The sequence below is a fragment of the Schistocerca gregaria genome, chromosome 3 (assembly GCF_023897955.1).
Source record: "Schistocerca gregaria isolate iqSchGreg1 chromosome 3, iqSchGreg1.2, whole genome shotgun sequence".
Lineage (NCBI taxonomy): Eukaryota > Metazoa > Arthropoda > Insecta > Orthoptera > Acrididae > Schistocerca > Schistocerca gregaria.
Genome location: NC_064922.1, coordinates 537,179,727 through 537,195,569, shown reverse-complemented (window position 1 = coordinate 537,195,569; position 15,843 = coordinate 537,179,727). Strand labels below are relative to the sequence as shown.

General features: G+C 35.9%; 1 long non-coding RNA gene across 1 annotated transcript in view; it reads right to left on the bottom strand.

The window, feature by feature from the left end:
- Positions 1 to 606: 606 nt before the first annotated feature.
- Positions 607 to 15,843, bottom strand: part of LOC126354193 (uncharacterized) — a 46,279-nt gene continuing 31,042 nt past the window's right edge. The window contains exon 2 of the long non-coding RNA XR_007565277.1: positions 607 to 1,311. This is a non-coding gene — a long non-coding RNA (uncharacterized LOC126354193). The remainder of the gene's footprint in view (positions 1,312 to 15,843) is intronic.

The window sequence follows — 15,843 nt, the reverse complement described above, 5'->3', positions numbered from 1 at the left end:
GTGTAATATCCTTTTTCCCTAACTCCGTTTAACTTTATCCTAGTCATTTTATGGGACGACTAAGTACTGTAGGAATATGTTTAAGAACATGTTAAAATTTCAATTTACAGCATCTACTTTGAAGTTCTCTTTCAAGTTTTCTCTTAATACTTTGAGGGTGTAATTAGTTATGATTCTGTTTAATACATTTTTTTTCCATAATTGGAATATTTTGTGGTTAGTATTGTGCCGCCATTGCGAGATAATTTTTTTAATTATGGCTTTTACAACTAAATACTAAAATAAGATGAAACCAGAAAGATGTTGTCAATGCCTTTCATATTGTGCACATCAGCTATAGCTGTGTATTTTATGGTGAAGAGAAGTCAGCTCAACAAATCTATTCCTGTGCATCTAATGAGCAACCTTGTGCACTCATAAAAAGCTAAACTAGTAACTTACAAAAAATCATAGTGCAAACCCTTGTTGATATACGTAGCAGTTTCAAATTACAGAATGATTCCTTCAATAAAGCTTCAATTAAGTATGACCACATCATCTCTTTGTTAAGCCAGTTTACATCCTTGTGTAATGACTAATAAGCATAAGGACTTACAGAAATTGTGATCTGGTATCAAATAATGTATATTGTATCACATAGTAGATATACACTTAATCTTTCTTTATTTGACAGTAGTTTTGGGATATCCTTTCCTTAACAAGAGTTCTGTAAAGCTGATGCTGAACCAAGTTATAGGCACAACTCTGCCTCATTATAACTCTATTCACTGAGGAATAAATCATAAAATAAAACAGAAAATAAGACTTTACTTATTTATAAGAAATATGGTTTACAATATTCCACAATATTCACTATATGGAATCTTAATTATTTAATATTATTGATGTCACAATTCTAGAATGAGACAAAAGACTAAAAAAATGGAAATACAGTCAATATAATTTGCACAAACATCATAAATGGGTATTTTTCTATTTATTATACACTATTTTCTAAAGGAAACAAGAATTCCTATGCAATGTGTTTAACTATTACTATGTTTTGAGCATAATTTCTACATCATATTGTTTAAATCCTTATTGGGGTCACATTAAGGATACTTCTCAAATGTGTCCAGGAGTTTATGATTTGCTTGTATCTTATTATGTGGTACAGTGTAGTAAGACTGTCTCTGGTGAACACACAAGCTTCACTTTATTTACAGTAGTAATATTCTCCTCCTCATCAGGATTTTCTGCACTCTGCAGTCAGGAGCCTTCTAAGTGTAATGTAGATATACTCTCAGAATCCACTCTGATGAAACGTAATAGCTGAAACACAAATGATGGAAAAGCACTGATTAGAAAACACATACACTAGTGAGAACCAAAGGCTATCAAGAATTCTTTTCATGTGGCTGGAAGAACAGTAGTGACATGTTCTCCCCACCTTCATTTTTTTAAATTTTATTATTTTTCCCCCACCTCTACAATACATTGTCCTGGATCATCCATGGTGAGAAATCAATTAGATCAAAGTACTTGCTTTTTGCAAACACTGTTTCATGTGCTCAACAACTTTTTCATTTGCAGAGACAACAAAATGACATCATCATGTGAAGCTCTGTTTCCTGTTTGGAAAAATGAGCAGCATCAATTGCTTGGTATGACCCAGAGATGGAGGAACAAATGAGCCAGTGAAATACTGTGTCATCACTACAGCTGAAGAAATCAGGACTTTTGAGAACAAATGCTGGTTTGCTTTTTCAACATGAAGCTAACAGTCCACCAGAATTAGTTACCGATGGTATCAGAGTTAACCCCTGTTAATACCTTCAAATTCTAAGGCAACTGTTTGAAGTATAGGGCGATAATTATTAAACTTTCTCTACTTGAGAGGGCTCCCCTGAAATGCAAGTGATTGCAAGACAGTGAAACTTTGTGGAAACATTTGTAAGGACATATGAAAGACAAATAACGATTCAAGCATTGAAAGAAACACATAATAATACCCATATGAGATGGTAACATTTGTTGATTGTGTGCTTTTTATGTTCCAGGTTACAAAAGTTGCTCATTGTGATGAGCCTCTACATCCATGACAGCTTGGTGCTGCACTAGAGATACTTTTTCACTACTGTTCGCATTGCTTTATGGACAGCTACCCACGGAATGTTCAGCTGTTGTGACACAGCTCGTGCACTGCTTGAAAATCACACACTCCATACAGCATACTCAGCCATGGCAACAGTAACTTCTTCAACAATTTGTGGCACAATTCGCTGCTGGTCTCTCCCTGGAGCAATTCCCAAATCGCCAGCTAAATCAAACTTCCGCATCATGTTCATCAACCCTAGCGTGGAAAGGAGACCTCTCCATATTCCTTGAATTTGTCAAAACTCATGAAAAGCAGCAGCATTATTGCTATTGTATTGTTAAAACAGATTTACAAGTAAACTCCTGCTTGCTGTGTCCAGATCATGTTGACTGCATACAAATGCTTGTGTTTCAATCCTACGTTGCCATACCAGCACCGGTACCTAATGGCAAGTCATGACACTAACACTACTAAAAATGCAAATCCTGCAGTGGACAGTTTGAACGTCATTCCTATAACGTTGGGCACCCATACGGTGAATAGTTTTCCATATACACTGGCTCAAAAAGCAAAAGCTTAATTATAACCAACATGTACAGTAAAAAATTCCCTAAGCTGTAGCAATCAATGGACTGGCTCCTCCACCATGCCAATGCTGTAAGACTCATTTCATTTAAAATAACCCAAAATAAATATATCTTGTTACCATCATGTTACAGATATTTGTAAAAATTTAGTGTAAGAAAGTACACAAATAGAAAGTGATAAAATACTTTTTCACACATTTTAGATCAGAACTGTAGTCAGGGGGCTATTTTGAAATATCTAGCATTTTCTCCATCTGGCATCAGTACGAAAGGTAGGTTGAAAGTTTTTAACTACTGTAACTCCATTATTTATAAATCAATTTTAGTCAATTTGGCGTCATTAGAAAGATAAAAATACCAACTATATCACTAAACTATAAAAATGCTGCAACTGTACATATAAATATGTGAAAATCTGTAATTAATGTCATATTCCAAAATATTTTTTTATGAACTTCATGATTTTTTTCCGTCAAAATGACAAGTTTCACCATTTTAAATTTTGTCTCAAATAATTCTTATTGTCATACATTTCAACATAAATAAAAATCAGAAGGGTGTTTGTTCTGTTTAATCATTTAAAACATAAATAATAATATACACATTTCATTTTGTGACTCTTACCTAGTGGTCACAAATGATGATCAGTTCTCATAAAATTCTAAAAAGCACTGATTCTGTCAACCAAGTTTTCAATGGACAATATTATGTCTGATTCAAAAGTATGTAAACTACCAGTGCTTGTGCTTGCACTGGTAGCAGGCAAAGTCATTAAAATGTTTTCATAAGGTATCCAGCAAACATCAGTGTGAAGTGGCCATGAATAACTTGAGGAAGGGCCACTTGGACTCGTGAACTTGACTTTTGTTCTTCACTTATCTCTAGAATTTTTTCAAGCCACCATTGGTTATCGTAGATAGCTGCAACAAATGTTTCTTCTTGAATTGTGTTGGAGGCAGTGTTTTGAATTCCATGAGACACTTGAATGAATTTAGTAGATGATGAAATACACTTTATCAGCAACTTATTTTCATTCAGTGGTTTGAAAAAATGATTCACTCTTGTCACAGGAATGGTAGAACCAGTCTTGCATCGTTTTTGTAACATGTTTGTAAACTTCGTTATCTCCTCTTTTTTAACATAAACATGGAACATGAGTTTTGGCAGATGTAAATAGATCTTTTGGACTTAAAATGTGACTGTCATATGGACACTATACTTGTTCTTGTTGCTGAAGGTTTAATACTACCACCAACTCCATCACATGCATTTTTGCCATGACTAGTGGCAAAAAAATTCCATTCTGCAGTTACTCCATGATCTTGCTTCTGATGGCACAAATTAAAAAAAATACTTAAAGTTTTTATATTGTGCAGAACTGCCATCACTGAAGTACATAATATGCTGGATGTGGCATCCTGAATCAAACTGGTATAGTTCTCTACAAAATCCACTGTGATGATTCATGTAGTATCAGAGAGGGTTTCTTTGCTTGATTTGAAGTAGAGATTCTGAGATTTTGATACATAATGATATTTTGTCAAGTTTTGAAGTTTTTGCATGAGATAGTCAGCAAATTCATTGGTCGTCTTCATTAATGTCTCTAGTGTAGGTCGATTAGTTTGCATCCATTGTTAGAATACAACTTTTTTTACAATCTTGTAAGGACTCCAGCTCCATTAAAAAATTGCGCAGTTCATATTCGTCAGCACACCGAGAAGAGCGATACAGCATGCACTCCTTGTTTTCCAGCTTGAAAAAAGTTTTTGTAGAAGTTCAGTGTACTGTTCTTTCACATGTGCAGCATGCATTAACAGTTTTACGTTTTGATGATACATGCATACATATACGTTATGCATTCCATGGCTGTTTACAGTAACACATTATTCTGGCCTAAGTTCACAAAATTTAGTAAAAACAATTTTATCTTCAGGGTATTTTTCTCTGAAAGCTAAGTATACATCTTTCAGATTATGTAAAATTAGTCTTTTTGCCTTAAACACTCTTTTGCCATTTTCTGAAGGGACAGACAGAAAGTCTTTTATACTAGCAGAAATGCGACTTATATCATCTTCACAGTAAAGATTCTGGACACGTTTTTCCACATCCTTACCTATTCTGTTTCCCACTTTATAACTCCCTTTTGACAAAATACCATCTTCTTTTAACAGTACCCTCGATTTCTTTACCATACATTCGGTAAAAAACATTTGGATTTTTTCTTTACTCCACGAAGCTGGTGCTAAGGTAAGTATTTGTAGTTTTTCTTTAACAGAACTTCTGCTGAATTTCTCTTTAAGTTTTTGCATTAAAATATTACAGTCTGTACATTCAGCACTGCCAGGTTCTTCAGACACATTTAGCACTTCTGATGCTGTTTGCTGGAATTTTAAAGCTAAGTGATGAGACTTGGATCAAATGTATTCTGGACACCTGTCTTGTGCTCTCTTGGTCACCTGAAATGGTGAAATTTCATGTAGTTCACAACTTTCATTAAGTTTTTGAAGAGCTGTAGATGGATCTGGTGTATATTCTTAATCTTCAACTTCACATTCTTCCATCCCTGGAAGGTTATCCCCCATAGGAGATAAAATGTCGATACAGCAAGTTATGCACATCTTGGTACCTGGGTTAAGTCCAAGGGTTTTATATTTCCTTGCCATGGTTAAAGAAATAGGTTTCAAAGATTTCTTAGCAGTCTTTTTATCATTCTTCTTAAAAGGGTCACAGTAAATTCTTTGTCTGTCTTCAAATGTTCCCAAATAGAGTATCTTGTGAGAAGAACGCACACACTCAGTATATTCGCAGGTGCTTCTTAGCTTCAATAATTCAATACCAGCTTGATTCAGGCTTGACATATCTGTTAAATCAAGCTCTTCACTGCTACTACTTTTCTTCTGACACACAACAGCTGCGTCAAAACCTAAAGAACATTTGCTTTCCATTGTGACTTTTAATCAACTGTGTATGTTTCAGAAAACAACTGGATGGTTTGAAACTTTTTCTTGTTCTCTAATTACCAGACAGAAAGGCTGCTTATGTAAGAAGAACAAAATCAAGACTAAAAAAGTCCTTCAGATATATAAAGTGCACAGGCACACAAAAACTAACACACACAGCCTGTGTTGCATGTGAGTGTTGCTGTTAGACTGAATTTTTCCTTGTTGTTTCATGTATTGTTGATTAGCTATTTGAAGCAATTAATTATTACAGTATTATTGAAAAAGTATAAGATCTAACAATAGCGGACAAACACCCTTCTGATTTTCTTTAATGTTGAAAAGTATGGTAGTAGGAATTATTTGAAACAAAAATTCCGATGGTGAAACCTGTGATTCTGCTGAAAAAAATGCCTGAAATTTGCCAGAAAAAAAAGAAAAAAATGGTGAGAAATTAAATTAATTACAAATTTTCAACATTTGTTTCTTAGACAAAGCAATTTAATACTTTTCTTTATTATAGCTCTATTCTTTTACTTTCCAATGACACCAAATTGAAAAATGGTTCAAATGGCTCTAAGCACTATGGGACTCAACATCTTAGGTCATAAGTCCCCTAGAACTTAGAACTACTTAAACCTAACTAACCTAAGGACATCACACACACCCATGCCCGAGGCAGGATTTGAACCTGCGACCGTAGCAGCCCTGCGGTTTCGGACTGCAGCGCCAGAACCGCACGGCCACTGCGGCCGGCACCAAATTGAATAACATTGATTCATAATTTAAAAAGTTATAGTGGCTATAAATTTACAAGGCACTTCGTTGCTCAACGCCAGTTGGTAGAAGGGGCCCACATTTCAAAGTGATCTCCTAATTCAAATTTTGGTCAAAAAATATTTTAACCCTAACTCATTATGTACGTTCTTACACTAAATTTTCAGAAAAGTCAGTGACATAAGGGCAATGGCCACTGGGTGATTTCACATGAAATCTTGTGCCTTTTTGCATCCCCTATAACGAAGAAGGACATAAAAGGAACATTTTTTCATGGCATAGAAGGTGTAAAACAAAAATCAGCAGAGGGCACTAAGCGGAATGACTTCACACTTAAAATAAATGGTTCTTTCAATGAGTCAAACAATGGGCTCAGTGCATTATGTCCAATGGAGAATTTTGTTGGCAATGCAGCTAAATGAATATATACACTATATATGAAATATGTAATTAAACAATCACAATCAGTTTTGGGTCCTCCAAATGTCCCAAATGAAAACTGAAAATAAATACTTCTGCGAAACTATGTTCTACAGTTTTTTTTCATTAATGCTGTTTCTGTAGTTTAAAGGAGCATAATTTTGGTTTTATCAGTTTTGTTAAATGCAAGGGACACTCTACAATTATTTAGAGAATAATAAAAATTACTAGAATGAAATGTTTACTCTGCAGTGGAGTGTGCACTGATATGAAACTTCCTGGCAGATTAAAACTGTGTGCTGGAGCGAGACTGAAACTCAGGACCTTGGCCTTTCGCAGGCAAGTGCTCTGCCAACTCAGCTACTCAAACACTACTCATGATCTGTCCTCTCACAGCTTTAATTGCGCCAGTACTTCCTCTCCTACCTTCTTAACTTCACAGAAGTTCTCTTATCAAGAACTTCTGCAAATCCCTGTCATCTTCCCGTCTCTGATCCCCACCCCTCCTCCCTTCCTTGCAGCATTATCTTCACTTCCTATTCCTTTTCCTTGTTAAATTCAGATATTCATAGATAATATTTCCTGTCCTCATTTCAACATATACCTATTTTATTTCATCTTCTTTAGGACACCTTTTGTCATTAAAAAAATGCTCTTTCCTTTTTATATTTTCATTTTACTCGTCTTTTTCATTTACTTCTACTGTTAAGGTGCCAAAGCAATGGAGGTAACAAAAAGACCACAAAAAGACAGCCATTTCATATGAACAATGTGAGCAAATTTAATAATTTTTCTTGTGAATTGCAGACCAACATATTGAGTGAATCTTCTCTCATATTAGATTACCTTCTCTCTCCACAAGATAAATACAGCAAATGCCAAGACTGTACAGAACAACTTTAATATTGAAGTGTACTTTTGTTAAATGTTTTTGTATTGATGTTTTTGTATAGCCTGAAGATCAGATTTCTCCTCAAAATGTGTTGCTTCATGAAATAATTTAAATAGTCAACAAATTTTGTGACTAGTAGCAGTCTCTGAAGCATCTTTTCATATTTTTGAAACAGTCATGGTTGATTAACAGTCAGTATGGCATTACATGGTTACACTATTATACCATGGACGGTGGGTTGAGAATGCGCAAAAGTACAGAAATATGTGCAGTCATTTTGCCTGTCTAACAGTGTCTGAAGACATCATAAAAGCCTAACAACTATTTTCCCCTGGCTCAAGTGCCAATATTATTGGAAAAGTAAATTTGAATTAGCCAGATAAGATTCCAGCAATATCCTCATTGTAGGTGATGTGGACAATGCTGATTGAATGGAGGGTAAGACTTGCTCTGCTGACTGAGTCAGCTTGGATTACAAACGTGGCCAAATGATGTAGTAAAAACCTAAAGTATTGTATATTTCTGTTTAGAAGACAACTCTAAACCAAGAAGCAGTTACAGTTTTGATTCTGAAAGAAGGCAGCAAGCAATGAATTTGAACTTCTCCAGGCAACTGTATATCAAAATAATAATAATAATAATAATAATAATAATAATAATAAACATGAACACTACAGAGAAGTTCTCCAACATCGCAGCAGACATTAGAAAGAGGCAAATAAAATTTTATGGACACACAAGCAGACTCCTACAGACCAAACTCAGCAACAGAATCCTCAGGTACATCCAGAGACTCAAGACCATTACACCCTGGATGACCCAAGTCAAAATTGATCTGGAAAGAGATCAGATAGATTCAGTGGACATCATGGACAATGACACAAGATGTACAAGTGGGAAGTGATGTCAGAGAAAACAGCACCTAAAGCCCAAAGGCCAAAGTGGACGGAAGAAAGGAAGAGAGCCTTTAGTGAATGAATGAAGGAGTACTGGAAGAACAAGTAGTCATTAATGTTTTGTGTGGTTTGATAAAAGACCTGTAACGTGTGTAATAACAATAATTGTAATAATAATAATAATAATAATAATAATAATAATAATAATAATAAATTATTATTCTCTAGTAAGCATCAGACTAAAAATTCAATGGCCCAAAGTTCTCCTCTGACATTCCTAAAATTTTTCCCACACTTGTTTGCTTCCTTCATGTCTTGCAATAATTTGTACATGTAAAAATAGCCTAGTTGCATTGTTGTTTGGTGGAAGACAGTGGAGTACGATTATACTGGATATGATTAAGTGTAGCAGAGCAACATTTTTCCATTTCAATTCCATATGCAGCCCAGGAAGAATGACTGCTTAAATGTATCTGTGCATACTGTGATTCATCAAATTTTATTTTTATGGTATTTATGTGAGTGACACATCAAGAATATTTCTAGATTCTGCAATTATTACTGGTTCTTGAAACTTTGCATGTGTGCTATCATGGTATATTAGTACCCATTGTCAAGAGTCTGTCAATGCAAGTTTTTCAACATTCCAGTAATACTCTCCCATAAGTCAAAGAAATCTGTGATCATTTGTGCCACCTTTCTTTGTATTCTGTCATTTACCAGCAGTAAGTCTGATGGACCAGCAACCAGCAGATAGAGAAGTATTGGGCACCTGCATATCTCCAATGCGTCGCCTCCCAGGATATCGGCCACCGGTGAGTGTCATATCACAAATGATAAACAGCGGGGCAATTGTAACCAGAGGTCCTCCTTGCTGGGGATCTACTTCCCTCTGCCAAGTCACATGCGCAGTAGTAGATCCAGAAGTATAACTCTGCACATCGGCTATTTGTAGCACCACAGCTCCAACCATCAGCAGTTCTCTGCCAACACTTTGGGACAACTCATGTGCCGGCTAATACTAGTCCTTCAATCGCAACCTGGTTGAAGCCACTGCACTGGGACTTTGGATCTCTCCAACATTGCCCCGTAAAAGTATCTTCGGCCAGCTGTTGCTGAGTACTCTCTCCTTCTGCCCAGTGGGAAATTTAATTGGATTAGTCTTTATGTCCATTCATCTTAATTAACTTTGATGTCTTCTAGATGAATGCTTGATCGATTTCTGTGAGAATTTGATATTAAGTTTGTAGAAGTAGTTTTCAGTTTAGCTAGCATATTGTTGTGTTGTAATAAACCTTACTTTTGTTGAATTGGAGCGTCCAGTATCCCCTATTAGTCCCATCTGGTATGGGTTCCACACATTTGTGCAGTATTCTAAAATGGGACATTTGTAAAACTTTGCAGACTGATTACATTTTGCCACTATCCTTCCAAAGAACCAAAATGATGGATGCAGTCACTTTGCTTCAGGAACAATAAACCAGGTTATGAATATTTTTGTTAGAAAGATTTCATTATTAAATGTAAACTTAAATACTGTATGGTGCCAGATGGATGGAATCATGCTGTTGACATGTCCATTATCAGCATTGCACCACCTAATAGTGAAATCCTCTCAGATCATCTGCCAACTCCATGACCTCTGCTATATACTTGTTAGGTTCAGAAATGCCCTTAATTGTGTCCAAACAGTTGAAACTCCTGGTTGGAATATCAACAATATTAGGAAATGGATAGACTGCTACTCACTGTAAAGATGAAACGTTGAGTGGCAATCTATCCTCTCCTTGTAATCAGTTACTCCAAGGCATTAGCTTCTCGGAATCACAGTTTAATGCAGTCTGCCAGTTTCACACATTCCACTACCATTACTTGCAAAATATAGGTCACAGTATAGGTGCACTGTGAATACACACAACAGACCTGCCGAACTCCTGTAAGTTTCTCCAATACTGCGAATTAACATTGTTGCCACCAATCTCAGCCAAAATGAATTGCTACAAATAAACTGTCTGTAACACTAACAGCAACACCTTATTTAGTGTGCACATTGTAAGGATCCTATATTATCACATGTCAATTTATTCACTATTATTTCTAAAAGTTGAGAAATAATTTATGAAACTGCTTAATCAAAGTGACTATGTTACAACTACCACTAGTTTCGCCAAGTTAGAATTTTAAACTGCCAACTGACAGTGTTTTGATAAAGTCTGATTGTTGTTGCTGAGCATCAATGTTGGGCGGCAGGTGACAATCTGCAGTAAAAAAGCAGTGCAGTGCTGTATGAGCTGGATAGTAGAGTTTCTCAACTCAGCTATGTAATTGCCGGCACTGTTCGGATAAAGTTGCTCATCTGTTTGGTGTATGAGTATTTGTACCGTGTTATTTCATTTGAGAGTTTCATAGTGGAATGACACAAGTCATACAGCAGCGTGTGGAATGTTAATTAATTGTGAATGTTTCAAAGTATTTGCTTCGACAATAAACTTTACCATTTGTGACCTCATAACAAAAGCTGTTCTTCATAGTACCTGTCAGTACCTGCTTCCTCAGAGTATCTATCATTGGATTATGTCTGTCTTTTAATGAATGGAGCTGAGAGCGACAGCAGTATCATTGTCATTATAGTGCACCATCCAGGCCATGTTATACACGAAGACTAGTAACAAGGACTTCACATCCTGCAATCATCTTCGGATCCGGAGCCCAATCGCCAACATCAGCATACAGTAAGTGAACCTGACATTTTTCAATTGCACCTAATTTCCAGCAACACTGGACAGCAAAAGGATTATAGACAGTGAACAATTATTCTGATTGTAATTGTGTATGTGCAGTATACATTTGAGTATCAATGGCTAGTCAAACAGATAATAGTAGCATTATTAATGGTGAGGACAGTGTTAATCAGGATAGTGTTGATATGGGGCTTGTTAACAGATCAGAACTAATCAGTAGAATTCAAAAAGTAACTTCGATGGAAAATGGAGAGTCAACTTTGAACACAGGTGTTGAACAACAAGCGGCAAGAAGAGATAATAATCCTGTACATACCATAGGAAGATAGCATGTTTCAGTACAGTTATTACAAAAAAATGAACTCGAATTTGAGTAAAACACTCAATGACAGTATTCAAAACTTGAACAAAAAACTTAATGACCATAAGCAAAAACTGAACAAAAAAATTGAACACGGTGAGAAACTGGACAAACTGTTAGATCAAATAGCAGATATTAGTAATGACTTGCAAGACCTGTTCACAGATTTCAGATACAAGATTATAGGACCCAAGAAAACTGATAATTACGATGATGTTCAGGACAGTAAGTAACAAGACAAAGATAAAGAAGTCAGAGTAACAATAGATTCACCAGCAAACGGCATATTAAGAAAGCAGTGTGGAAGATTAGTTGATTTTTGGTGTACAAAGATGTTCTACAAAGTTTTAAATTAACGTTAACGGACCGTGTCAGTTTGTCAAGGCCAAGTGTAACTACAATGCTGACAGTTATCAAAAATTTACACAAGAAGATATTGATTTGTTGATACAAAAAACTTACAATGAGTACTTTTATTTGAAAGTGATGAATTTTGCTAGCAATGGACATTTTAAAGTTTTATGTTAAAATCTTAATGATGTAAGTAAGATGGGTTTTTGTGCACAGCAGATGCATGCTGGTGGCTATATGGCATATAAGTTTGGCGTGGCAGATGTTTAAACTTTTACACAGTTCAAAATAGCATTTTCAAGTGAATATTTATCAATGGACCAGTAGAACAATGTACATAATTTATTAAGCCATGGAGAGTATGTACAGGATTGCGAAGAATTTAAACTGGAACAGTAGGTAGAGCAGCATGCAAAGAGGAAAATGAAGACATGTATGATCACTTTGTGAAGAAGAGGAAGAGACACAAAAATGACTGGATATGGAAGAGGAAGAAATTCCATGTTTACTCTCAAGTGATATCATGTAGTGATGATTTTCAAAACTTTTGACTTCTGTATCAGTTTATTAATGTTTTCGTGAGTGTGTTCGTTTAAAGTTACATTGTTGCACTATTTCAAACTGACATCTGCATGTGACTGTTAATTTTATGATGCAGTGGTGCGAGCTTTGGTTAGGAGTGGTTCTGCCATGTGCTTTCTTTCTATGTTCATGAAGTAGCAGCAGACGATGGTACATCACTGCTATGTCATAGCATGCAAGCAAGTGGCTCATGGCATGGGAGGTGACCAACATTATAGCATGTGATGTCAACAGTGCATGAGTTTACCGCAGGGCAGTGCGCCATAACATCCTGCCTATGGTGATGGCCACCGCTGTATGCAACCAGCACCACAACAGTGACCTCCATCCCCCCCCCCCCCTGCCGCCGGCAAGCAGCCTCATGGCCTTGTCAACACTGCCACATGTGTCGGAGAGGCAATGTGATTTACGAGTTAATGTGACATGTTTATAGTGTCAGTTAGGATTATAAAAAGTAATCTGTGAGTGCAGTGAAAAAGTATTATACAAAGGTGCAATGTAAAAATGTGAATATTTGTATATGTCAAATGTAAAGGTACTTATGTATTCAAGTAATTGGACGTGTGCACTGCATGACACTTACCGAATGACGTCTCCTCCTCTTATATTTCTTCTTTTACATCTCTTCTTTTATTAGTTGTTAACTTTAGTGTATTTTGATTGGAAATATTGATCTTTCTGTACATATCTGTATTTATTTGTCTATGTAATCATTATGATTACCATGTCAACATTTAGTATTTTCATATGATTAGGACAAATATGAATATTTGTTCTAATTCAGACAAAGCTAGTTAATTTTCGTGAAAATTCTTTAATGAGTAGATGTAGATTTAGAGTTATAGACAAAATATAGTGAGATATGCATACGAGTTCTTCAGTGAGAAAACATTTTAATTGCAAATTGGTTGATACATCATTAGTCAAAAACATGGTTGAGTTGCTAATAACTTTTTTACTAAATGAAATATACGTTTTTGATGAAAACAAAGAGAGAAAGAATTGTGCACTACAGATGTGCCTTTTAAGTTAGTGACACTTTTTCTTTGTGGTCACAACCAACACAAAGTGAATATTTTAAAACTCTGTCAATGTAAATGAACATATTTTCATTCTGTTATGTCTTTGCTATATACAAAGGAGCTCTTCCCGAGTGATCAATTTCACAATGAAACTTTACTTCGTTATTCTTCATAGCACCCATCGTTATCTGCTTCCTCAAAGCATCAATGATTGGATTTTATCTGTCTCTTCATGAATGGAACTGAGAGAGGCAGCTTATCATCATAATTATAGTGCACCACCCTGGTCATGTCATACAGTGCATAATCAAAATGTAGCAAATCAAGGCTGTGCCACCAGATATTCAGCTTTAAGTAAACGAACCTGCTACAGAGACTTTTCATATGGTCTATGAGTCTTATGAGGACTTCACAAAAATATAAATTTGAAAAGACTAGGCTAGTCTAAGAGGCTTCAACTTTGTACCTATTTGTTTCCTTGGAGTTCAACACTCACTGTGACATATCTCCACATTAGGAGTACTACTTTGATTACAAATGTTGTTTTACTTTTTTTTTGCTAAATTTTGTTTGTGTAGTGTGCCTCTTTGGATCCATTCTTGGGGTGATTTTGGTATCCTTTCAGCACCTCTGTTTTTACCCAGCCTGTTTATTGTTGGTCATCTTCATCCTAATGAGAGGATTCAACTGTATATTCCATTCATTATATTCTATCTCTTTTTCACTGTTGTGCTCCAGTTGCTCATGTTTTTGTGCCTGATTCATAAATATTTTTTTCTGCTCTGAACAAAGTTAGTATTCACACTTATGTATTAAGAGCACTTGTTAATAGGTGCAATTGTCCAAATAGTTGTATACGGGCAGTCAGGGGATTATTATTCTTAATGTGAGTTAAGTGCAATGAATTTTAAGCACCAAATTGTCCCAAAATATTTTATTTGAAATTGTTTTTTTGAAAGTAGAACATCGCTTATAATGGGTTAAAGTAGATGCTTAAAGACACTCATTGTTCACACCCAAAAATATCGCTAACCTATCTGAGACACCTAGATAATATGAGAAACAGGGTATATTGAATGTGTACAAAGAATGCAGCACAACTGGTTCCAGGTTTTTTTTTGAGGCACCCAAAAAGGTGAATATTTTGAAGTGGCAGATGCTTCAAAATAGGTGCCAAATATGTACCCCGTGAAGGCCCACTTACCAAGTTTCCCAAACCAGTATTAATATATTACAAGCCCCCTATCTATAGATCATTCAGGCACCTCAAAGGCAAGATTAACACTAATTGGGTAGCAAAACATAAGCAAAAATACTGAACACTGCATAAAAATGTTCCTTTACAAAGTAATTCAAAGAAGTAATGCACAATTTAATTCTCATCCCACTGCAAATGTGAGTGATAAAGGTACTAGTATCAATAACATTGAGGGCCAGAAGAAATTGGTAACATTAAACAAGAATCCAGGTCTGAATGGAATCCCTGTCAGATTATAAACAGAATTTGCATCTGACTTAGCTTGCATTTTAACCATAATATACAGTGGGTACCACAAACAAAAAATTTTACCCAATCATTGGAAGAAAGCACAAGTCGCACCTGTTTACAAACCTTCTTGATTCCAACATACATGGCTTCCAAACACATTGGTCAAGCGAAAGATGACATCCTGAAGCCCAGGAAGCAGGTGAATATAGAGTTGAACTTCATACCACACCAATGTTAATCAATGTTTGGAGTATCTATATCTACATAGGTACTCGGCAAGCCACTGTGTTGTGCTTGGGGGAAGGAACCATGTACCACTATTAGTTGTTACTTTCCCAGTTTAACCTGCAAACAGATCAAGGGAAAAGCAACTGTCTATAACTCTCCGTACAATCCCTAATTTCTCACACCTTCATGGTCCTTATGTGAAATGTACTTTGGCAGCACTAGAATTGTTCTGCAGCTGGCCTCAACTAGCAGTTATCTAAATTTCCTCAGGCCTTTTCTTCCCTTCAGGGATTCCCATTTTGGTTCACAGCGAATTTCTGTGATACTTGGTGCTGATTGATCCTACTGGTCACAAATCTAACAGCACAGCATTGAACTTCTTTGAAGTCTTCCTTCAATCTGATCTGATAGGGATCCCAAACACTCGAGTAATATTCAAGAATGGTTTGCACCAGCATCCTCTACACTGTCTCTTTTATAG